General features: G+C 51.8%; 1 long non-coding RNA gene across 1 annotated transcript; it reads right to left on the reverse strand.

The window, feature by feature from the left end:
• Positions 1-4,423: 4,423 nt before the first annotated feature.
• Positions 4,424-17,505, reverse strand: LOC147651440 (uncharacterized). The gene is made up of 2 exons (XR_015273713.1): positions 17,114-17,505; positions 4,424-13,063 (listed from the first exon to the last, which is right to left on the reverse strand). It is a non-coding gene; the product is annotated as an uncharacterized LOC147651440 (long non-coding RNA).
• Between the last annotated feature and the right edge of the window lie 7,267 nt (positions 17,506-24,772).

Here is a 24,772-nt window from a genome sequence, read left to right on the forward strand (position 1 = left end):
GCTGAGATCGGCTGCAGTCCTGCTGGAGGGGGCTTGTTTGCTTAATATGCTTCAATATTCATCATCCTTAAATCCAGCTAAGAGTGTGTGTGCCCTCAGGGACATCCTCTGCACTCAGGAAAGGTGGACATGAGGGTGTCCCGACCAGCAGAGGCTGTGCAAAGTGAAAACCAACATTTGGCTGGGGCTGAATCAGCGACACTGTGGGGTTTATTCTCACACAAACACCCCAGACGTGGATCAGGATGAGGAGAGGGGTTGCCTGATTCTCTCCAGGAGCAGAGAGGCTTCCATCCAGGGTCAGCAGGGTGGCTCTGGCACGTAGGATGTGGGACTGGACTCTGCCCAGCTGAAGGAAGGTGTTTACTGCCACCACGATAACAGCAGCCCCGGGGCTGGCAGCTTCCCAGTGTGCCAGGCTAGGGTGGGGACAGGGACCCCAAGGGGACGTGTGAACTGCTCCCATTTCAGGGTTTCAGGTTGTCTCCCTGGGCCTGCTCCCCCAAAGCAGAAGATTTCCACTGGGGAGGGGTTTTCTGTTTGTTGTGCCACCCTGGAAATGCTGGCACTGATGGGTGATGCTCCTCCACTTTATCCAGGGTTGCTGTGACCTACAGGGCTGCAGCCCTTAAAGTTGTAACTTGACTCTGCAGCCCTATAAATATGACCAGAACACCCTATAAATATGGTCAGAACACCCTATAAATATGGCCAGTGCAAAACAGTAACAGTAACTGCAGAAACAGTCACCTAATCCAGTTAAATATAAGGGACTGTAATCCAGCAGATTAGCGTGGATGGGGAGCCACAGGGACCCCAGGAGGAGCCTCTGCCCAGTGCTCAGTGCTCAGTGGGAAGCAGGAATGCCAGGCAGCTCTTCACTGACGTGCAAACACCCCGAGGATGAGCAGTTTCGCAGTGGTGAAGGTGGTATTTGGCCATGGAGCAGTTCCTGGAGAGGCTCACGAGGAATTTGCCAGGAGGTTTTTGGGCATGGAGTCAGCTCCCATGTTGGGGCTCAGAGGCTGCTCCTGGTGGTCATTGGAGACTGATCTCTCTCTGAAGCCACCGTGTCCTGCCATGTAACCTGTCAAAGGTTTGTTGGCTACCTGGGAGCTGCAGAAAATGCTCAGCCTCCCTGGCACGATCCACACATCCCTTGGGTTCCACACTGGGGAATTCTTTCTTCCCTCTCTGCCATCTGCCTCAGCAGTGACCAGGTGACACCAGGAGGGCAAGAAAGGGGTTGCAAACAGAGGTTTCAAACCCTCTGCAGCCCAGAGGAGCTGGAGACTCACCTGGAGGTTGTCACTAGGGCCTGGTGTTGCTCAGTGCTCCCCCAGGCACAGCTGGGAACAAATCGGGACCAGGGTGACTCAGGAGCTTTCCCAGACCTACCTGCAGGGGAGGGGAGCACATGGAGAAGAGCAGTGAGGCATGGACATTTCTCACTTGTGGCACAAACCACATTTTCCCTTTTTTATTACTGTAGGAAGCTTCACTTGGAAGAAAATATTACAGCATCTTGCTTGGCTGGCTCTGCAGGACATGGAAAACAAGCAGGAGGGATGGGAGCAGTAGGGAGGAGAGGGCAGAGCAGAGGAAAACCTCACTCCAGGCAGTACAGTGCCAGGGCTGGGGATAAACTCACTGCATGCCATTTTCCAGAGTCATCTTTGCAGTCCCGGAAACAAGAGCTGGAAGAGAAGATGTACCATAAATTTTAACTCTAAGGCAACACTGAAGAGGCAATAAATATGCCTGCATGCACATTCCCATGCCAACCTTCACACCTCTTCCCATTCTGACACCCAGACGTGGCATCTGACCCCTGGGCCCATTACAGAGGCCCTACCTGAGTCCTGTCCAGCACTTCATTCCCAAAATACGCCTTCCTGTTAATTTTACTTCCCTCTTTAATCCTCTGGCCTGTCTGAGTGTCCAGGGCAAAAGGTGGCAGACAGGAGGGCATGGGAATCCCGGGGCTGATGGCAGAGATTTACAGCTCCTGCTGGAGAGGTTCTGAGCTCAGGAGGGTGGCTGGAAGGGCGGCTCAGTGAAGTGCAAAGGAATGGGCAGTGTGAGATACCGAAGCTGGAAATTATTCAGCCCACCACTGAATAATTTCCTCCTGACTTGGCATGTCCTGCAGGCTCTAAACCCTCTTTCCAAAGGATTTAACAAATCCCCTGCTTTCCCCATCCTGCCCAAACCAGACACTCCTGTGTGTAAGGTGGGTCCATCCCCCCGTGCCCTCTGCAGTCCACAGCAAAGGGTTGAGAGCTGTTCCCAGTGTTCCCCATCCATCCCACCCTCAGCCCAAGAGGAGCTGGGATGTCCTGGGAAGGTCCCTGCAGCTGGAGATGGGGACAGCCACTTCTCTGGCTTCTGAGTCACTTTGCAAGAGGACAGGGAGGAAGATGAGGAGCTGGTGTGATGAAGGCACAGTGGATACCACACACACACCTCTGCTCCCATCTTGCTTCCATTTCCTGGAGGAAATGGCTTGGCATACACCAGCAGGATCACTCTCTGCTGATCAACTTCTCCCAAATCTGCTTAGCCCATAAATTAGACTCAACACCATGGCTGTGGCCAGCAGCTTCTAGTGAGGCAGAGCCAACATACTTATTTTATTTTATTTTATTTTATTTTATTTTATTTTATTTTATTTTATTTTATTTTATTTTATTTTATTTTATTTTATTTTATTTTATTTTATTTTATTTTATTTTATTTTATTTTATTTTATTTTATTTTATTTTATTTTATTTTATTTTATTTTATTTTATTCTGTAATGGAAGGGCAGAGATTTGAGATTTGGCTCCATTCCCCATGTGCACTGAACAGGGAGGCTGAGCAATGCCATGGGTTCGTGGTGGCCTCAGTGATGCACCTTAAAAGCCTGAGCAAACTGGAGACCCTTTGGAGCACTACCAGCAGCAGGCAGGGCTTAACAGGCAGTGCTGCTTCTGCTGCTCACTCCTTGTTTTATGCCTTGAACAGATTTCAAAGCTTTTGGCACCAAAAAAAGCGACAAAGACCTGGCCCTGGAAGAAGGCTGCAGCTAGAAACGCAGATGCTCTATTGCTTCTCTTTGCTGGGGGATGGCTGGGAAGAGAGGCCAAGGAAATGAGGGTGTATTTCATGTTGTCTTTGCTCTTTGGTGCAGTGCCAGAGTATTCAGCACTGAGGGAGGAGGGGAAGATTATCTTTGCTCCAAAGAAAACTTAGCCTTTCTTCCAGGGAAGTCTCCTCTGAGATTTGAAAAGTGAAGGGAAGGTCGCCCCTGACTGATCACTGCCCTGCTCAGATCACAGGCAGGGATGGGAATTTCCACAGGCCTCAGCAAACTCCCCCCTGAAGGTGTTCTCCCTCCCCTAACCCTGGTGCAAAGCTGGCTGCCCCCCTTGCCCACTCCCTGCTTGCCCTTTCCCATCCTCTTGGCCTCAAAGGCTGAGCTGCAGCTCGGGCTCTCTTGGTTGCCCCATGAACACGGAGTTGTCCTGCACCAGGAGCGCCCTCATCCTACTGCAGAACCCATCTGTATCCCCAGCCTGGACAGGAAAAACACACCCTGATGCCTTTTTAAGAAATCACACCTCTTTACTGGCACAACTCCCACCAGCACTGCCTTTGTAGGGCAGAGCCGGTGGTGCTGAGCTGGTCCCGCTCTCCTGGGAGCTGTAATTCCTGGAGTTTCCCTCCCGTGGTCCCGGCCCAGCTCCAGCAGCTGTTGCAGGAGAGCTGCCATGGGATGTCCCAGGCTGCTCCATGCCCCTGGGCCCGGCTCTCCTCAGCTACACAAACAGTTTGTGCAAGAAGCCCTGGGCTGAGCCTCTCCCTGGGGTGGAGCAGCACGTACAGGGACACTCTGCCCTTGCCAGCTGTCCCTGCCACCCCATGAGGAGTGGCATGGCTCAGCTGGCATTCCCAGGACATCTGCAGCCCCACACAGGCTCTGTCCTGTGGTTTTCCCAACACAGGACTCTGCCTGACCCCTCTCCAGGGCACCAGCTTACAGCAGGCAGATGTTCTCTCCCCAGCCCTTTAGGATGCCCAGAGCCGAGCAGATGCTCATCCCATCCTCCCTTCACGACATCCCAAAAAACCAGGGGACTGTGGCACTCCTCTAGAGGTGGCTGCAAAGTGTTGGGATGTCAGGACAATCCCCACAGGCTGGTAGCATTGCTGGCAGAAATTTCCCTGCAAGGTTTAAGCTGTGTGGTGACCCGGCCTCCTGCTTTCCACCCTCTGCAACAAGGCCACTGCCTTCAAGTCCTCAGCTCACTGAGATCCCAAATGGATTTCTTTGCTTTAAGCCACAACACAACTTCCCAGGCTGAGGCTTCAATCCTTTAGGTAGAAGAAGACCTCTAAGACTGAGTCCAGTGCCATGTCTACATGTTTTTTAAATACTCCCAGGGATGATGACTCCTGCACTTCCCTGGGCAGCCTTTTCCCTGGCATTGGTGCTGAGGACACAGCAGAGCTCCCACATCTCCACGGAGCAGCAGCTATGACCTGGCCTCCTCACTGGGCACTGCTGCATTTCAGCACAGCTCTGCATCTCAGCAGGAAACAGCAGGGCCACGTCATCCTGCCTGCACCACCGATCTTGGGTCCAAACACCCATCCTTTATGTCAGGGATGGGCATTGGATATTCCTATCACCTCTGTGCTCTGGGTGGGGCAAGCCCATCCTGAGATGGAGCCCCAGGAACAAGCCAGCAAAGACCAAAATGTGATTTATTATTCTGCTCCCAGTCACCATCAGCTCATGCCCTGTGGTTGCCAAGCCCAAGGGACCCGCAAAAAGCAGGGATAGGAGCAGGGAGGAGGCACAGGGACTGACAAGGCATCCCCTAAAATCCAGCACGTTCAGTGTTTTCGTTCCTGCAGCTTCCTGCGGGGTTTTGGAGGGCAGCAGGCAATCCCCATCCCTCATTCCCAGTGCCCCAGGAGCACGGGAACCACACCAGCCCTGCTCCACAAACACAGCAGCTGCTGCAAGCACCGCCAGAGATGAGGAAAAACCAGCAAAGCAAAGAGGAGGGGGAAAAACCAAACCCCTCGGAGCCGGCAGGAGAGCCTGAAAAGATGTGGCTGGACCCTGGGAGGACGAAGCCTTGCTTTTCTCGTGCTGCCCCCCTCTCCTTTCTCCTCCGTCCCACCTCTAAAATACCGCTGATCTCCCCGCGATTAAGAACAAGGCTCCCTTGAAGCAGCGATGGAATCTCATCCCATGTTTTTGAGGATATTCTGCTTTGCTGGGAAAGGACGGGGAGCTGCCTCCGAGCTCCAGCCCACGCCTCCCCTCCGGCCCCGAATTGGAAAACAACGGGGCTCTGGAGGAAGAAGGGGAGAAGAAGGGAAACATTATGTTCCTTCAGCTCCAGCAACTCCTGCCCCTCGCAGCCTCGTTGGCAGCGCTGGGATTGGCCGGGATGGGTGGGAAAGGGAGCCCAGTTTGGTGTTACTGGGCAGACTTGGAGATTTTTTTTTGGGGGGGGATGGAGGGAGGGGGCCACGGGCACACGCGTCGGGAGGGGAGCGCGCACAGCGCTTGTTTTGTGATGCTCGGATTCCAGATCGCCTCCGCCGGCTCGCTGGGACACGGCGTCAGCTGCTCTCTGTCTCATGCTGCTATTTGGGAGACAGCGATAGGGGGGACAGAGATGGCGAGGGGGAGGCTCTGGGTCGGTGCTGGTGCCAGCCTGAATGTCCCCATTGTGCTGCCAGAGAAGGAGCAGGAAGCGCTGGCATCGCCTTGGCACCTCCCCGGCACCCTGCCAGCCTGGGGACCCCGGGAAAGGGGCAAGGGCTGTGCCCCCCTCCCAGCCCCCCGGGGGTGTTTGGGGTGGGGGGGAAGGGAGAGGGAAATAGGAGGGGGGGGAAAAGAAGTTAAAAAAAAAATAAAAGAACGAGGTCTGGAAGTAGAAAGTGTTACCGTGCAGAAAGGGGATTGAAAGGAAAGGGGAAAACACAGCCAACCTCTTTGTTTGCTACGCTTGGGCAGTAAAAATGGCGTTTTTCTACGGGGACAGTAAAAAAAAAAAAATCCCCTGCCACTTGCCCCCAAATGCTAATTTCATCCCAGGTGGCTGGCCCAGCACAGGGCTAAACTGCAGCAGGATGTTTCACCCGGTCCTGAAACCTCTGTGAGCAGTCCCTGCAGCCCCCCCTGTGCTTCACCACCGGGGATCTCCCCTTTTTCCAGCCCCTACCACCCAAATTTCGCTGTTTCCCTCCCTGCCCACAGGATGGGTGCTGGGCAGGGGCACCCTGGGCTCCTACACCCATCCTGGTGGGGTGCAGGAGTAGCTTGGGATCACCTGGACAAAGTCTCATCCACCATCAGCACTGGCTGAGAAATGCCAAAATTGCTCCCACGCAGCTTCACAGCACGAAATTAAACCTGAAACAGAACCCAGAGACTCCAGTGGCAGCAGAAAATGATTTTTCTTTTTTTTATTTTCCCTCTTTCCTTAAAACATGTGAAAGCAAATTGATTTCTTTAGGCCAGAGCCCAAGAGAAAATTAAACTCCTTTCCCAGAAGGCTGTGCCAGATGCTCTTTCCATCATCCCACAGGAATGTCTGGGGTGCCTCTGGAAAACATCTGAAGGAAAGGTGCAGGAGTCCAAGGTGGAAGGAAAACCTCCCAAGTCACCTTAACAAGTTTAGAAAAAATAAAAAAAATAAAACCAAGATTTTGGAGTAACATTTTGAAGACAGTCTTCAGGGCTCTGGGGCTTTGTCAAAACATGGGTTGGTAGGACCCTCATGCTGGACTTCAGGTGACAAGTTATGGGGCTAATACCCATTAGGTTTTTCATATTTCTTAATTTTGTCTGCTCATTAGCGTGCAAATCAGAAAGTTCATCACCCCATCCTGAGCAGAGGGAATATAAATAGGATCATGAAAGCAAGCAGGACTTGATCTATGCAAACAACCAGGAAAGCCATCCTGGTTCCAGTTTCCTGTGTGATGTTTGCATTAATTGATTGCATTAATTGATGCACTTTGTCAAGGGGAGGAGCTGACACTCCCTAAGAGTTTAAAGAGAGCACCTTTCGGGGTGTACACACCCACAACTTGTGGTTTGCCCAGAGCTCAGCATGCCACAGGTGAGCACATGGAGGGTGGCTTCCAGTCAGGGGGTGTCACCCTCCAAGGACTTCTCTTAACCTGTGCCACCAGCACAGAAATGCTGCAGGTCTGCCTTGGCCACCTGGCACCTTCCTGGTGGCCACCATGAGAGAAGATGGGGTAGGTGGCAGCAGCTTGGAAGAGACAGCCCTTGGCACCTCTGAAATCCAAGCAAAGCCCAAGACAATAGGATTTGGAGAGCCATGCTCATTAGAGAAGGGAGTGAGGTGTTTTTCCCCTGTGGATGTGAGCTTCTATTCATGGTTCCTCATTAGGGCTCAAACAACCTGTGGACCTATCCCAACTCTGGGTTGGCAGTATCTGCGTTCCTGTCAGCTTGGAATTGTCCACTGGGCAGGTCACTCGAGGGGAAAAATAAAATAAAAATCAAAATCCCTTGCAATTATAAACTGGTCCCTTCCTTGTGTTCAGTCTCAGCTCAGTGGATGCTCTCCTGGGGTGACCCAAGTCACTGACCTGGCCCTTCCGCCCTCTTCCCACTCACCCCAGGGGCTGGCCAAAGCCAATACCAAGGGATTTTAATTAAAACTCCTTTCCACCCACAATGGTGGGCATTTAGTCTGTTAATTGCAGAGCAGACAGCCTCTCAGTGAACCAGTGACTGTCCAGTTGGCCAGAGTAGCCCTTCCAAGTCAAGAGTTGGGAACATTAGTGCCGAGCACAAGGAAGATCTTTCATGGTCAGGACGTGTACAAAATGAGATGAATTTTCATCATCATCATCATCATTAGGAGGCCAAAAAAATGGGAAGAACATTTTCTTCTGCTGGGTAAGGGTGGAAACTGGGCTTGGAGCACATCTCTGCCATGTTGAAAAAAAAACAAAATGGAAGAGGGACACATCTGACAACAAATTCACCCATGGCACAAGCAAGCCAGTTGGTTTCCTTTGTACTCTCCCCACTCTTTACATTTCCTAGGGAAGGATGATCAGGTTTGTAGCTGCTGTTCCACTGGAGGTATTGGAAGCTCTTGCCATGAGGGTCTTATGATCAACAGAGAGTCCTTGTCACCCGAGTCATGCATCTCCCTTTTCCGTGAGAGCATTGAGGCTGTGGCTCCCAGGTGCTGTGAGATCCACAGACAGCCAGAAGCCCTTCTCTGGTACCTCCACACTGGGCAAAGTCCTATCTTATTGTGTCTCAAGCTCAAAGATATTGTGTTTTACAGTTCTGCTCTTCACATCATTCAACCCTCAAATTTCAACCCTCAAATTTCATTCAACCCTGAAATCAAACCTGAAATTTCTCTTTTTTTAACACCCAATACATCCAGGGCTGTTGATACCCCCTCAGCTCTGCCTCGTTCACACAGCTCAACATTGCTTTTTGGGTCATTCACAGAAATATGAAACAAGCCAGGCCCTGAAGCTGATGTTTGGGTAGGTTCAGGGGAAACCTTCCTTTTGCCTGACAGTTCCCCCTGCAGACATCCCTGCCCATGGCAGGGGGGTGGCACTAGGTGATCTCCCAAACCACTCTGATAGTATGAAAGGAAATCTTCTAGCTATGGGATTTCTCCCCAAAAACAACCCAAGGTTTGGGGCTGTTTGTTGCTGCAGCACCCAGCTCTTACAGCATGGAGAAATCCCATTCCAGGAAATAGCATCACATCCCTCCCAGTGAGAGCCCACCTGGGCTGGACACCACCCAGCTACCAAACCCACCTTCCTCAGGACATCCACACATTAGGCTGATTATAATTACCTGCCAACCTAATTGCACCCTTTTGCAAGGAGAAAGGGAGATGCTGAGCATGGCTGGGAAGCTACTGGTAATTAGAGGGATATTTTTATAACCTGTACTGAGCTCCTCAAATCAAGAGAGCAGAGCCAGGCATGCAAAAAGCCACGGTGTGTATCTAAAGCACCCTGCTCGTGCTCCTCAGGACTAAACAGTAGCACTTGGCAGACAGGAAAACCCCAGCTCTGCCTTCATGGTCTGGGTGACAGGATTTAAAGGATGCTGTGTTGGTTTGCTTGCTCAGAATTTAAGCCTGGCTTTTCTGGGTAGCACAGGAAAATGAAATGTTCTTTAGCAACAGCACTAGGAAATTCACCTTGAAGATAAAAAGACCCCTCCTCTCTATTTCCAAGCATGGCTTCAGGAAACCATAATTTGGTCTTTCTGCCCTAAAATCATCTCCAGCTTTCCCCTGGAAAGCAATGCTGGTGTATTTGTAATTGAAGGATATTGACTGGAGGATGAAAACAAGCTGGTAAGGAAAGCTTTTGCTTTCAAATGCTACAGCTTTGCTGTTTGGAAACTTTCCCTTTTCCACGTTCTCCTTCCCAGCCAATTCACATTTTTGTTTCAATCTTTGCAGGGCCAGCCAGGCACTTGTGTGCAGAGCTGTTGTTAGTGTGTCATGGATAGCAACACATACCTAAGGGAAGGAGTCAACATTTGCTGGAAACGGGCCTGGCTGAACTCCCTTTCCCCCTCCCTCATCCAAATGGCCCCCAGCTTTGGAAAAGTTTTCCTCCAACTCTGAACTCGCTTGGCCCCAAGTGCTATAAATAGTCAGAACAAAACCTCCTGGGCCAAATGCCCCGAGTGTTTCGAAAGCTTTGATCCTGTGCTGCTTTTTGGGAGCTGGAGCCTTTTCCACTTGTGCAGCTGGAGCCCATATTCCTGCTCAGAGCAGGGGCAGGGAGAGCCATCCATGGGGCTGGGAAGGGGTGGGAATCCTGTGTGAACACCCTGTGCTGACCCTCCTCACCTCTCCCTAGGTGACACAGCATCAGAGAAGGGGCAGGAGACAGCGGGCAGAACTGGAGCCATGATACTGGCCTCGAGTCCAGGAACCTTCCAGCATGGAAAAGGGGCTTCAAAAGAGGTTGGGGAAGGACTTTTGACAAGGACATTGAGTAACAGGAGAAGGGACAATGGTTTTAAACTGACAGAGAGCAGTCTTAGATGGGATGTTAGGAAGAAATGCTTTATTCAGAGAGTGGAGAAGCACACAGGTTGCCCAAAGATGTTGTGGATGCCCCATCCCTTAAAGAGTTCAAGGCCAGGCTGGATGGGGCTTGGAATAACCTGGTCTAATGGAAGGTGTCCCTTCCCATGGCAGGGGGTGGACTAGAAGATCTTCAAGGTCCTTTCTAATCCAAAGCATTTGATGATTGCATGAATCCCTGTGAGGAGAGCCATCCCTCAGCCAGAGGTGGCAAGCAAACCTCCTCCTCCTCGCTCTCACCACTGGGTTTGTGTTCTGTCCCCTCTGTCCTGCGGGCTGAGGGTGCTTTGCTTCCCCATTCCTCCCCCTGGGTGTGCCTGGCCCTTGTGCCTTGGCACTCCTTGCCTTGGCCAGAGACAGAAGTGGAAAGACACAAACATCAGGGAGGAAAAAAAAAACCCAAAACAAAACAGAAAAAGGGCTGCTCTTGCAGTATTTCCAACCCATCAAGCCCAGAGTGGGAATCCTACAAGAAAGCCAGCTCTCACAAAACCCCAGGCCAAAAGGTTTGAAAAAGCAGTCCCAGGATTTGCATCCTCCCAAGGGTTTTGGAGGAGCAGAGCTCAGGCTGGGGCTGCTCAGAAGCCAGAGCAGGCACCTGGGCACGCTGCTTCTCAGGGCAGTACCTCCTTTCCCAGCTCTGCATTTCCATGGCTTTGTGTGTTTGTGTAGATCAGAGGCCCCACATCCCAGCCAAGAAAACAGCTTTTGGCCCAGATGGCTTTTCCCCTGCCACAGCTCTTCCTTTTGGGAGCAGAAGCCAGCAACACTGCTGCACAGAGCAGCACAAGGCTTGTGGCAGAGCTCAGGGTAACTCCCCAGCAGCCCTGGCAGAGAGGGGATCTCACTGCCCACCATGGCTGGCAGGACAGGAATACAGCACCAAACCATCCTCCCTTCCTGTTCCTTCAGCAGCAATAGCGTTTTGAGGAGTTTTGCTGCATCCTCACACTAGGCAGATGCTTTACCCTGACCAAGTGACTCCAGGGTGGCTGCAGGACATTTTGTTCCCAAGAAAACCCCATTTGAAATTGTTTGGAAGGGTTTCAAACCCCAGCAGAGAGTGTGTGCCCCCTGCCTTCTCACCTTGGAGGAGGAGAGCAGTGGTGAAATCGTGGTTCTCTGGAGATTTAGGGGAGCTGGCAGGGGTTTGGGCTGTGTCTCTGAGGAGCCAGCTTAGCTAATCCTGTGTTGGGAAAGGGCTGAGGTCAGCCCCATTGCCCTCTGTCACTGGCAGGGATCAGTATGGGGGCAAGAGAGCCTGGAAATTATTTCTCAAGGGAAATTATAAAGTAGCCCAGCTTTAAGGGAGCACTGGAAATCCCAGAGAGTCCATTGCAGAGGGGAACAGAGTTTTTGACCTGTTCCTCACCCTGCTGCACCCCACTGTGGGTCAGACAGGGCTCAGTCCTGCTGCTTGGGACTGTGCCTTGTGGCATAGCTGGGCAGGTGACACCCAGCCCGAGCAGTGGCCACACGGTGCCCAGCCCGGTGTCACTTTGGAGAATCCATAGGACTCATCACCTGAATCCCACCAGGGAGTTTTTCCCCCATTTCCCTGCTCCTCAGTGCCACAGGACAAGCCTCACCCGGCCACCAAAAGAACTGCAGCACCCCAAACCTCCCCTGGGTGGGCTCCCATCTCCTCCTGCATCCCAGCCCAAGGCACCCTGGATGGGGTGGCTGCTCCCCAGGGGAACAGGCTGTTCCACGGGGCTTTTGGCAGCGCGCTGCCTCCGAGGCGAGAGCTGGCTCGGGGCTTTGTTTTATGTCCTGTTTATCCTGCCGAGAGAAACAGAGGAGTTCAGTGTGCAGGAATCTCGCGTCCTCGCCCTGCTCCCCCGCCGCATGAAAGCTGCTGAGCAAACAGGAGAGAATCAAAGGCGGCTGCGCCCCGCTGGGTTTCCGCACCGCCAGCCCCGCTGCCAGCTCTTACATAAGCTCGGCCCTGGGCTCAGCTCGGGCCTTTTTCCTTCTAAAGCAAGCAGCCACCCCAGCAATGCACCTCCTGGCCATGCTCTTAGGGGTTTTGCCCCCTGGATGGCACAGCCATGTGCCGTTCAGCTGGTTGTTGGCACAGAGCTGGATGTTGGACAAGCCAGCATCCTGCGCTCCGCAGAGTCAGCACAGCGCCATCACTTCATCTCATCTCATCTCATCTCACCAATTCTGGTATCCCCAGCATTGGAAGGACATGGAACCATCGTGAGGAGGCCCACGGAGTTGAGAAGAGCATCTCTGGAGACAGGTTGAGAAGGTTGGGGTTGTTCAGCCTGGAGAAGGTGGCATGGAGACCTCACAGCACCTTCCAGTGTCTGGAGGCATCTCCAGGGAAGCCGAGGAGGGACTCGTCATCAGGAACCCTAGTGACAGGACAATGGGTACAAACTGGAAGACAGCAGGGTTAGATGGGATGTTAGGAAGAAATTTTTCCCTGTGAGGGTGCTGAGGCCCTGGCACAGGTTGTCCAGGGAAGCTGTGGCTGTGCTATCCCTGGAATTGTCCAAGGCCAGGTTGGATGTGGTTCTGGCAGCCTGGTCTAGTGGAGGGTGTCCCTGCCCATGGCAGGGTGTTGGAATTAAATGATCTTTGCTGTCCTTATCAGTCCAAACCATTCTGGGATTCTCTGATTCATCTCATCTCACCCTCTCCAGCATTGGGACATCTCTCCTTCCTTTGCTGAAAAAAGGTGTTTTGTCCCAAATCTGCTCCCTCTCTCCTTTGCTCCCAGAGCAAGGTTTGCCACCACTGGCCTGGGTGTGACCTTTCCACCAAGCACAGCCTGAAGCACCAGAACATCTTGATCCTGTCACCTCTGGCTGTCAGGCAGTCCCCAGCTGTGCCCAGAGCCGTGCCCTGTGTGGGTTATGAGGATTCATTTCCCCAGCTCTCCTGGGCAGGACCTCTCAGCAGAACAGGAATGAAAACCCTGCGGACACAAAAACACAGAGAAGATTAAATCCTCTACGTCTGTGCCCTTCACCACCAGGCATGGCCTCACCTTCCCCTCCAGCACAAGGTCATCCTGTGATTTGGCAGGGTGACAGCTGCCAAAGGAGGACAAGGAAGAATGATGTCACCCTACCTTCTCTTTTCATCCCCACCTCCTTTTCATCCCCTCTCTGTGTCCCTTTCACTACAAGAAAAGGAAGAAAGAAGAGTTTTGTGCTTTGAGAGGTCCCTGGAGTCAAGGCGTGAGCAGAGGTGGCTCTGAGGGACCCCCACAGCAGTCCCCCAGCCTTGTGGGGTACCCCAGGAACAGCTCCTCAGACCCTCCAACTCTGCCTAGACCTGCCAACCATCCATCCCCAGCAACACTCTATCAACCTCTACCATGCAGAAGTATTCCTACTGCCTTCATTTTTACTTTCTTGTTTAATAATTTCTAATTAAAAGCAATTTTAAAAGCCTCAAGATGTCATTTTCCTGGGTTTATCCATCATTTAAACTCAACAGCACACAGTCCTGTTTACCTGCATGCTTCCTGGGCCCTCAGTAGGGAACTCCTCACTTTCCAGCATGCACAGCAGAGGAATTAAATCAAATTAACTCATACTTGGAGCAGCGGCAGGATCGGGCAAATCCTGGCTTGGCTTGGCTTTCTCTCCGTAGACTACATCTTGCAAACAGAAGGGCTGGAAACAATTTTGCTTTAATTGCTTTTTAAAATGCAGCCAGCAGATGGTTTGGTAACCCGAATTCATGACTTTCCACAGCTCCAGGCTGCTGGCTTGGGAACCAAAGCCAAAAAGGAGCCAGGTAGAAAGGGACCCATCCTGCCTGCTTTACCAAAGTGCTGGCCAGGATGCCCAAGGCAGGAGTGTCTGGGGTGGTCCAGAGGGACAATTTGCAATTTTCAGGGCCACTTTGGTACAGAAACACTCTGGGTAAGCCTGGAGAACCCAGGGGTGTATAACAGGGGCCACAGCTTCCATGGAGAGCACGGCACGGTCTCTCCACGGCATGGGGGACACGGCCATGCATCCCTTTGTCACTTTGTCCCTGGGGCTGTTCCTGTGCCCAAGAGCATCTGAGCTGCTCCAGAACAGCTCATGAATCAGGCAAGCAGAGTCCTTTTCTTGCTGGCTCTCTCCCTGAAGTGCTGTGTAACTTCCCACTTGTCCTTTCACTTCTCTGTGCCAGTGTCCACGATGTTTTGGTGCCAAACAAACGGGGAATGCTGACTGCCAGGCCTACACACCCATTGCACTGCAGCAGGGTTTCAACACCTGCAGGCTGACCCTCCTGACCCTGGTGGTTTATCCTTCATGCTACCACCTCTCCATGAACAGCCAGGTGTTCAGTGTCCCACAGTTCCCAGCCCCAGAGCTCTGCCTCAAAGCAGCCCCATCACAGAGCAGAAGAACTAAGTCCATCCAGAAAGCCTCACAAACATCTCGTGAAGCCGGGTTGTTTTTCTCTTACCAAGTAATTTGAAATTCTTGGAAGGCAATCAGGAAAGTACAAAGTATTCCAGCTCAGGACAGCCTGGGACTCATTCCTTAGAGGCACAATGGTTGTTTACTCAATCTCTCATACATTAATATCTAAAAATTCATGAGTTCAATTGTAAACAAGAAGTACTGGCTTTACGGTGGTGTCTATTTAACAATAGTGGTTCCAGTCTGAATACTGATTTCCTTGTTATCCTTCTTCTAATCTGGCTATCAGAGGGTTGAGATCTTGCAAAATTATGGGAAATATTTCAAGCCCATTTATTTCTGGTTTCGAAAAGCATCCCTCTGAAACCCAAGGCCAAAGAGAGACTACTCCAAATCAACATCGAAGAGCATGGGCAGGGAGAGGAGCTGTTTGTGCCAGCACTGTCCTCTGGCTCAGGAACAAATGAGGAAAAAGCCAGCCAGGGATACATCTGTCCTGGAAATGTGGAAAAGATTCCCGAGTATTGAGAGGGAGGGTCCTCAAGGCAGTCACCTAAGGGGGCCAGAAATCAGGTCAGTAACAGCTGAACATGAGCCCAGGTGGGCAAGAAGGCCAAGGGCACATGGACTGTAGCAGCCAGAGTGTGAGCAGCAGGCCCAGGGCAGGGATTGTCCCCCTGTGCTGGGCACTGGTGCAGCCACACCTCAAATCCTTGTGTCCAGTTCTGGGCCCCTCGCTGCAAGAAGGACATTGAGGGGCTGGAGCGAGTCCAGAGAAGGGAACAGAGCTGGGGAAGGGTCTGGAGCACCAAGAGAGGCTGAGGGAGATGGGAGGGCTCAGCCTGGAGAAAAGGAGGCTCAGGGAGGATCTTCTCAATCTCCACAACTCCCTGGACTAGAGGACATAACCAGGTGGGGATTGTTCTCTTTCTCCAGGTAACAACAATAGAACAAGAGGGAATGGCCTCAAGTCCCACCAGACTTAGATTGGATATTGGGAAAAATTTCTTCAAGAAAAGGGTTGTCAGGGAAGTGATGGAGCCTCCATCAGTGGGGATATTTAAAGGAGTGTAGACAAGGCACCTGGGGACATGATTGATCACCTTAAAGGTCTTTTCCAACTTAAATGATACTGTGATTCCAACTGCAGGATGGAGATGGCCCAGAGCTCATTGGAGCTCATCTCCTCTTCCATCTTTACTGACTGGCACTGCCACAGCCTCCTCTCATAGCAGGTCTGTGTAGCCACGACCTCCCCCTCACAGACCTCTGTCCCTTTTGGGTCTAACACTTTTCCCTGTGGCCTCCAGGAGATTCACTGGGACACTCATGGATAGGCTGGCAGCATTTCCCAGCTCCTTTACATTCCCACGTGAACACATTTCTGTTTCAGGCATTAATTGTGCCAGGGAATGTGATTTCAGCTCAGCTTTCTCATCTCTCCTGAGAAACACCGAGTTGTTTAGGCAGCCTGAGCAGGATGAGAGCCACTCCTCTGCCTGCAGAGTCAGAGGGGATCAGTCACCTCTGCCTCCAGGATTTCTCGCACTCGTGAGCTCAGACTCTTCCACACAAGCCCCTGCTCCAAGAGGGTGAGGAGAAACAAGGCAGAGGGCACTTTCATGGGTGATTAGGGCTGTGTGTGATTCCTCAGCTGGTTGTTCCAGGGACAGAGCCCTGGAGCAGCCTAATCTTAAGAACTTCAGGAGGAGGAGGAGGAATATTCCTTGAACGGGAGGTTCATATATCTTTATCTTTGCTGCTGTCAAAGGGCAATAGCTGAGATTGCAGTGTCTTGGAAAGCCTCCATGAAAGCTATCTCGAGGACATCAACAAGTCTGGAAACCACCTTCACTCTCTTGATAAAGGTTTCAGTCAACAAATGCACTCCAAGGCGGGTTCCCAGGCAGCGATCACTTCCTACTGGCTGGAAATACGTCAGTTTGCGTTTGAGCGAAGCCTTGGGCTGGCTCAGCCCACAGCTGCCTCGTGGGGATGCACTCCTGCAAGGGTTCAGCCCTGTAGGAACCAGCCCACAGCTGCCTCGTGGGGATGCACTCCTGCAAGGGTTCAGCCCTGTAGGAACCAGCCAGACAGGTGGGGGTTTATGGGGCGCTCACCCAAGCGCTGCCAACTCCACATCCAAGAGCTCTCAGACAAGCCCTGATCTCAACCAGGGAAGAAACCCCAGGGGAAGCGCTCAAGAATTCAATCACTCTCCCTTCCTGCCCCATGAAAGGCAGCAGGACATTCCATCCAAGAAAATCCATGAGTCTTTGATCTTCCCTGATTCTCTGCAGCCGATTCTCCACCGAGGAGAAGTCACTAATGCATCAAAACGTAGCACCTGGCTCCCTGCTCACTCCAGCAAGCAGCTACTTCCACAGGCACCATGGGAACATCCACTTTGGGACATTTATCTTTGTGTTTGCACACAAATGCTCTCGCTGGAAGAGCCCAAAGCCTCCAAACAGCCCACACCTCAACAAGGAGGGCACCATCTGCACCAAACCCAGCTGGGACCATGCTGATGCCACTTCAGGCTGGCAAATGCCCTGTTAAATACCCATGTATGAGATATAAATATAAATATCCACCTCAGACCATGGTGAGAAAGGCTCTTTCTGCTCCTCCGTGGGCTGGAGGTACCATCCTGTAGACTGGGAAGGGCACGAGCTCCTCCCTGACCGCCTGCAGTGACCACAGCAGAGCACAAAGCCAAACTGCTTTTATGGCTTTGCCCAGAGCCCCAGCTCTCACCCATCCTGCCTGCCAGCCAGTCCATCCCAGAAGCAGCTCCCTGTTTGTCTTGGATCACCTCCTGCCAGAGCAGAGCTTTCCACAGCTCGGCTCTTCTGTGCTGCCCGAGGGCGGATTTCCTGCCGTTTGATCTAAATTTTCCTGTTTCACCGAATGCCTCCTGATTTCCTTCATCAGGCCCGATCTTTCCATCAGGGAGGCGGTCCTGCAGCCTGGAGCTCTTTGGCAGGGAGCTGGGGGAGAGGTTTGGTGGTCAATGAGCAAATACTGCTGGAGCGGTGGCAAAGACCTTCCCTCCTTTATTAAGCATGGACATGCAGTGCCCTCTGCTGATGTGGCAGCCGAGGGAGATGCAGAAAGTGCAGCATCCAGGGAACTTTGCAAAGCTCTGAAGGGGCAGTCTAGCCTCCAGTTTACCTAGGAGCTCTCTACTGGCAAGGCAGGAGCAGCACATTCCTCTGCTGCTGAACTGGTGTTTCTTACAGCTTGTGGGCCTGTTTGAGGAGCCAGGCTGGTGCAAGAGGTCCAGATTATCCCAATTCCATCTTCACACCTGCAGGTTATAGCTGCATCTAGAGAAGCCAGGATGTCTTGGACAGGTTGCCCAGAGAAGCTGTGGCTGCCCCATCCCAGGAAGTGTTCAAGGCCAGGTGGGACAGGGCTTGGTAAAACCTGGGATAGTGAATGGCATCTCTGCCTGTGGCAGGGGGATAGGAATGGGATGGCCTTTCAGGCCCTTCCAACCTAAACCAATTCTGTGATTCTCTGATCTGCAGTCCCACTCGGCTGAGAACTGCTCCCCTTCCCCAAGCAGCTGGGAGAGGGACAGCCTGGAGAGATGGGCACAGCATTAAGAGAAAAAAAACCAATCTGGGAGATGTTTCCCTTTCTTCTTGACCAAAGGCTCCCTTTCTCAAGTGAAATGGGCTGCTTTATCCTTAACAAAGGGCCAGAAAGTTCCCTTGCAATGCTTGTGGTTGCAGGACTGGAGGCAGAGGTAGCTGCAGCCCAGCATTGTTACCTGCAAGTCCATTATCAGCAGATTTAGCACTGCAAGGAGAGTTTGGTGTGCAAGTGTCTCTGACAAAGTCTCCTGAGCCAGCCAAAGGAACTGCAGAGCAAGGGCAGCTTCCTGCTCCAAACTTGGGCAAAGAACATTTCAGCTGGTTTGGCTGGAGTTGGCAGAGCTCCTGGATCCCCACCATTGCACCAAAGCCAATCTGAAGCTGCTCCTGCAGCAGCACCCAGGGGCTGGCAGGAAACCCACATCTCAGAGCAGCTCCCACTAGAAGAAACCACTTTGTTTTGCTTTTCCTCAAACCCTCCCCAACTCACTAGAAGCAGAAAAGCTCGAAGTGAGGTTTAAAGGGCACAACACAGGCAGCAAAGTCCACTCCTGGTTAATAGGATTCACTTTAGGAGATAAGGCTTATTTGTACCTGGAGAGTGATAGGGGTTTATAACACTGGCAGCAATCTGACCCCCCAGCAGGAGTGGTGTACGTGGCACAAGCCGTGTCCAGCCTGATAGGTATCTCCTGATCCTGGGCTGGGGCTCCTTCCCCTCACTGCAAGGATTGCACTTTGCTTATCTCTGAACATCCCTGCCAAGATGCAGTGCATTCAGTTTGGATTGCTCTCCCCTCTCCACTGATTTTTCCAGGAGCTCCAGGTGATCAGGTGAAAAAGCGTCTGGCTCAGTTTGTAGCCTTGTTTGTAGCCATGGCTTTTCCAGCACTGCCAGTCCCCTTCTCCAGGTGCTCATGCCCCATCTCTGCCTGTCCCTGATTGTTCCATCCCACACTCGTTGTTCTCCAGGACAGGGGAGCCCTCTGTGCCTCCACACTGTGCCCTGGTCTCCTGGGAGCTCCTCCAGCTTACACAAGTGACTCAGCTAAGGGCTGATGTGTCAAGTCAAGCCTCTCCTGGAAACCAAATCATAATTCCAGAGGGGAGGAGCACATAAAACTACACACAGCATCAACAGAAGCCAGCCCCAAAACCTCAGTGCCTCTCTCAGCACCTCTGGCTCAGTCTGACTCTCTCTTGAGCACTGTTCACATTTCATGGATGTGTCAACCCAGGACACTCCTTCTCCCAAAATGCAGCTGCCATTGTGGCAAAGCCTGGCCACTATCTACTGAATGACAAGACCATGTGTTAGATAAAGAAAGCAGGGTCGCACACATTCTTCTGAGAGGAAGAAATTGAACTCAGAACGCACAGACATGATGGCTCCTGGCATAAATCCTTTATTTTCTTAAGGAGCACCTCAAACCCAGCACCTTCCAAGGTACTCATCACCTTTAGCCGAGCCAAGGATTCAGCTGGAAGTGGGTGAGGGGACACCACGAGGACACAGACCACTGCCATGACCCACAAAGCCTTTTGCCAAAGCCACGCCTGGCCCACGCATGCTGAGCGTGCACTGCCAGCATCTCTGTGGCTGTACCTGCTGGGGAGGTACCCAGCCAGGACAATGGGCTCTGCTCTCTGCATGGCATTTTCCTGTTATCTCACACCCGCTGTAAAGCGCTGACTGAAGGAATGCTGAGTCAGGAGCGCTCTCAGATGGAGGAAATTCATTTGTTTTTTAGCACCTGCATGGCCTTGTGTCAATTGGAAGCGTTGCAGTTTGGGGAGCAGAGGGTGTTTAACCCAGTGCCTTGCACTCCGGGGAGCAGCCTGGTTCCAAACCACGATGAAATGCGCTGGATCCAGGTAATGGGGAGGCCAACAGGACCTGCAGTTCCCTTTAGGCAACTCAGAATTATTTCTTAATAAGGAGAGTTCACCTTCTGGCCTCTCCTTCCCAAGACTGTGATGAGGTGCCTTGGCTGCTGGTCATACTTGCAGCACCTGATGGCAGCCCTGTGTTTTGTACCACAGAGTCACCAGCATGTTGTCAGCTCAGAGAAGTCAACAAAACCCATGGCCATGCCTCAGGAGCATGCCCCAAGCAGGCACAGAGCTCCCGTTTCCCTGAGCTCAGCAGCCCTGCCTGATAAAAAGAAGGGATGGAGCTGCTTGGAGAAAAGGAGAAGAAAACATTTCCAACGCTGGCTCTGCTCCCATCAGATAAAGAGTGCACGGCACAAAGTCCTTGAGGTGACTCTGGGGTGACTCTGGCATACCACCAAGCCAGGCAGTGGCAGGGAACACCCAGCTTCCCATCCCACTGGGGCTGTGGGGGGCACAGGGAGGAGATGTGGCCATCCAAACCTCCCAGCAGCTGCATCTGGAAAACACCAGCATGAGTTGGGGGGAAGGGGCACAGGGCCCTGTCAAAGGTCACATCCCAGCCATGCCAAGGCTCGGTGCTGGGAGCAGCTTCACCCCACTGCCTGAACAGCAGCTGCCCAGCTCCAGCACCACCACCCACAGGAGCTGCTCCCTGCCTCAGTTTCCCGGCTGTCAAAATCAACCAAGAGCCAGTCTGGGCTCTTTCACATTTTTCAACTCTGCCAGGCTGGGGAGGGAGCAGGCAGCAAGGAGCGTCCTTACCTGTTCCCTTGCTCACCTGGAGCACCTCCTCCAGACACCCAACCCTTCTGGAGACCCTGCGGCTTCTGCTAAAGGAGCTGCACCCACCACCTGACTTTGTCTCCTGTCCCCAAGCTGTCAGCACAGCATCTCCCTGCGTGCCTGCGGTTCCGGCAGGGCGACATTGCCATCTGCTGCCTGCTGCTCGGCAGGACACGCCAGCTCTCCTGTGACACCCAGGCACGGCCCTTCCTCCAGCACCGGGGACTGTCCCAGTGTCACCAGCTCAGGGACAGCACCCACGCCACCACCTCCACACCGAGCTCGGCACCAGGAGCACATCGCAGCCCAGAGCTCCAGGTGTGTCCTGCTGCAGGGAACAGGGCTGGAATGCTTGTTTGAGGAATGTGATGCCACCCAGCAGCACAGGGACAGCGGGACCGTGTCCCCTGCCAGCAGCAGCCATGGAATGACAGAATGGTGTGGGATGGGACTTTTTCAATGTCCTCTGGTCCACCCTACAACCAGCAGGGACATCTTTAGTCAGATTGCTCAGAGCCCTCGACCAGACCCTGGATGTTTCCAGGGATGGGACATTTCACCCCCCTCCAGTGTTTTACCACCCTCATGCTCTGAGCTGCTGTGACACAACCCTGCCCTTGGCTCTGCTGGTGACTCACCCACCACATGGGAACACACACACCTCCAGCTCTTCAGCCTTGGGCTCTTCATCTGGAAGCACAAGGATGGTATTTTTTAACTCACAGCCACGCCGAGAGATGCTCGCTTATTTTAAACTTGAAAGCACCTACATATTGTTTCTACAGCTTGAGATAGGAGATGCCACCAAAGGGAGAAGAAGAGTTGTAATTATCTGCAGTTCAGAAGTTCAGCCTTCAGAGGAGGAATTGGGCTCCCAGCTACACTTGCCACACGTTTTTAAGCTGATCTTTTGAAAGAGGCTGTGCATTTTATAATTGAGATTGCCCACCTGAGAGACGAGCTTTCCACATCACTCCTGGGTTTATAGGTCATAGACACAGACCAAGGCTGATGGTGTCTGAGAGGGACAGAGCCATGGAAGCACCACAGGGGAAGCTCTAATGTCAAAGGATGCAATCCTCATATCAATTTATATCTGAACAACAGCTGGATCCACTGAAGTGGGACCTGCTAAAATGCAGTGCTTGAGGATCAGCCACACCCAGAGGCTGATGGTTCAGCTTTGAAATGTGCTGGAGGATTTCCACTTTGAAATCCACTGCTAGGAGCTGACACAATCAAGTGCTGAGCAATGGGACCCAGCCCCTGGAATGAGCTGTAAACAAATTGAAAGAAAGGACCTTGAACGGTGCAGCAGCATCAGTAGTAATAATCCTAATCAGTAAAATAATCCTAAAGCAAAAATAAAACGAAATTTAAGGATTTTCTTTACCTTTTTTTTTTTTTTTCTGCAGCATTTCTTGCTCTTTTGGAAAAGAGCTGGGTATGGGGAGGGACCTCCATCTCCAAACAAGAGAAAATGCTTTTCTCTATAGATGGATATGTCTCCTGCTATCAGAAATGACCACAGCCTGAAGAGTCCATGTCAGCTCCACCTTAGGGCTGCCCTGAGTTATCACAAGAGATGTGGACACCACTGGTGTCTGGACAGGGCATTTGGCCATGATGGATGAGTGGAATTAGGCTTGTCTGAAAGCAAAATCATCTTTTCCCCTCAATCAAGGCTGGCTGAGATTTGCTCTGCCATTCCTAAACACCAGGGGATTTATTTCCTACATTTTCCTCCCAGGTGGCCTCAGATAAGCAGCCTTCCCAGCCTCCCCCCAGCAGATCCCAGTCTGCCCTGTTGCTGATATGTGGATTTACCACAGCCCCAGTGCAGCTGTGGCACAGATGCCCAGGAGCTGGCCCTGGATATGCTCCAAAAACTTCAGGAGAGATGCTCCAGCTGCCTTCTGATGAGAGTTGGGGGATCTCCTGACAGCTCCAGGGAAGTCCATCCAGCATTTCTCCTGCTCTGAGCCTGTAATTTGGTCTCCCATGTGACTTTGTGTCTCTGACAGCCCCTGCAATGGGCCTGGGAGTAGCTTGGACAGGGTATGATTTGGATTTCCTCCCACTGTTGCTTCTCTGTGGGCAGGCAACGTAGTGTTTATCCCATAACCTAACTCTGGTAACCAGGGAAAGTACCAGGCAGATCTCAGAGCAGCGCAGAGACTGCAAGGGAAAAGGAACAACTTCACAAGGAAAAATAAAATTAAAAAATAACAACAAAACCCAAACAAACAAACAAAACCACCACCAACAAAAACTAAAACCAACCAACCAAAAAAAAACCAAATACAAACAACAAAACCCACTTCCCTGCATGGTATAGATTTTATAACATCTCTTTCTTATAAAATCATTGTTTTCTCACCCAAGCCATACAACTTTGTGCTTTTCTAGTCTACAGCATCCCATAAGGCTTTTCCTTGGCTCTGGGTTCAGCCCAGAGCTCTGCTGTGTGTAGCCCAGGAGAAAATGTTCTTCACAGACAATCAGGGAAGGTACTTTGCTGTATCATTCTTCCCTGTTTCAAGAGGCTGAAGGGGAGAATGATAATCATTACAATTACCTTTTTCCTTCTGCAGCATTCCTTGCTCTTTTGGAAAAGAGCTGGGCATGGGGAAGGAATCTCCCTACAGATACCCCAGAACACCCAGCATGGCTGGAGGGGATCAGAAATGCCAGGATCCCATGGCACCACTCCAGCCTGGAGCTACTTTGGGTGGCCTGTGCTGGAAAATGAATTGTAGCTCTTCTCCCTGGTCTCTTTATAACATGTGAGCAGACCTCAGCTGGTCCCTGTGATGATGCTCCTCCTTCTGCAGTGAGATGAACCTATCTCTGTGCCCTGCAAACCCCTTCCCACGGCTTTCTCTTCTCTGGTTTTTAACACTGTGCTCAGTGACAGCTTCCTCATGGCTTCAAGTAATAGAATCATAGAACTATAGAATTGGCCTGGAGCTACTTTGGGTGGCCTGTGCTGGTCTCTTTATAACATGTGAGCTGGTCCCTGTGATGATGCTCCTCCTTCTGCAGTGAGATGAACCTATCTCTGTGCCCTGCAAACCCTTCCCATCCAGTCCAAGCATTAACCCAGTGCCCATCACTAGATCATGTCCCCAGGTGCCACAGCTACACATATTCTAAATCCCTCCAGGGACGGTGACTCTCCTTTCTCCTTTCCTTTCTCCTTTCCTTTCTCCTTTCTCCTTTCTCCTTTCTCCTTTCTCCTTTCTCCTTTCTCCTTTCTCCTTTCTCCTTTCTCCTCCCTTTTCCCTTTCTTTCCTCCCCTTTCCCCTTTCTCCTTTCCCCTTTCCCCTTTCTCCTTTCCCCTTTCCCCTTTCTCCTTTCCCCTTTCCCCTTTCTCCTTTCCCCTTTCTCCTTTCCCTTTCCTCCTTCCCCTTTCCTTTCTCCTTTCCCCTTTCCTTTCTCCTTTCCCCTTTCCTTTCTCCTTTCCCCTTTCCTTTCTCCTTTCCCCTTTCCTTTCTCCTTTCTCCTTTCTCCTTTCTCCTTTCTCCTTTCTCCTTTCTCCTTTCTCCTTTCTCCTTTCTCCTTTCTCCTTTCTCCTTTCTCCTTTCTCCTTTCCCCTTTCCCCTTTCCCTTTCCCCTTTCCCCTTTCCCCTTTCCCCTTTCCCCTTTCCCCTTTCCCCTTTCCCCTTTCTCCTTTCTCCTTTCTCCTTTCTCCTTTCTCCTTTCCTTTCTCCCTTCCCTTCCTTTCTCCCTTCCTTTCCTTTCCTTTCCTTTCCTTTCCTTTCCTTTCCTTTCCTTTTCCTTTCCTTTCCTTTCCTTTCCTTTCCTTTCCTTTCCTTTCCTTTCCTTTCCTTTCCTTTCCTTTCCTTTCCTTTCCTTTCCTTTCCTTTCCTTTCCTTTCCTTTCCTTTCCTTTCCTTTCCTTTCCTTTCCTTTCCTTTCCTTTCCTTTCCTTTCCTTTCCTTTCCTTTCCTTTCCTTTCCTTTCCTTTCCT

This window comes from Cyanistes caeruleus, chromosome 9, assembly GCF_971803275.1.
Source record: "Cyanistes caeruleus chromosome 9, bCyaCae1.hap1.1, whole genome shotgun sequence".
NCBI classification, from domain to species: Eukaryota; Metazoa; Chordata; class Aves; order Passeriformes; family Paridae; genus Cyanistes; species Cyanistes caeruleus.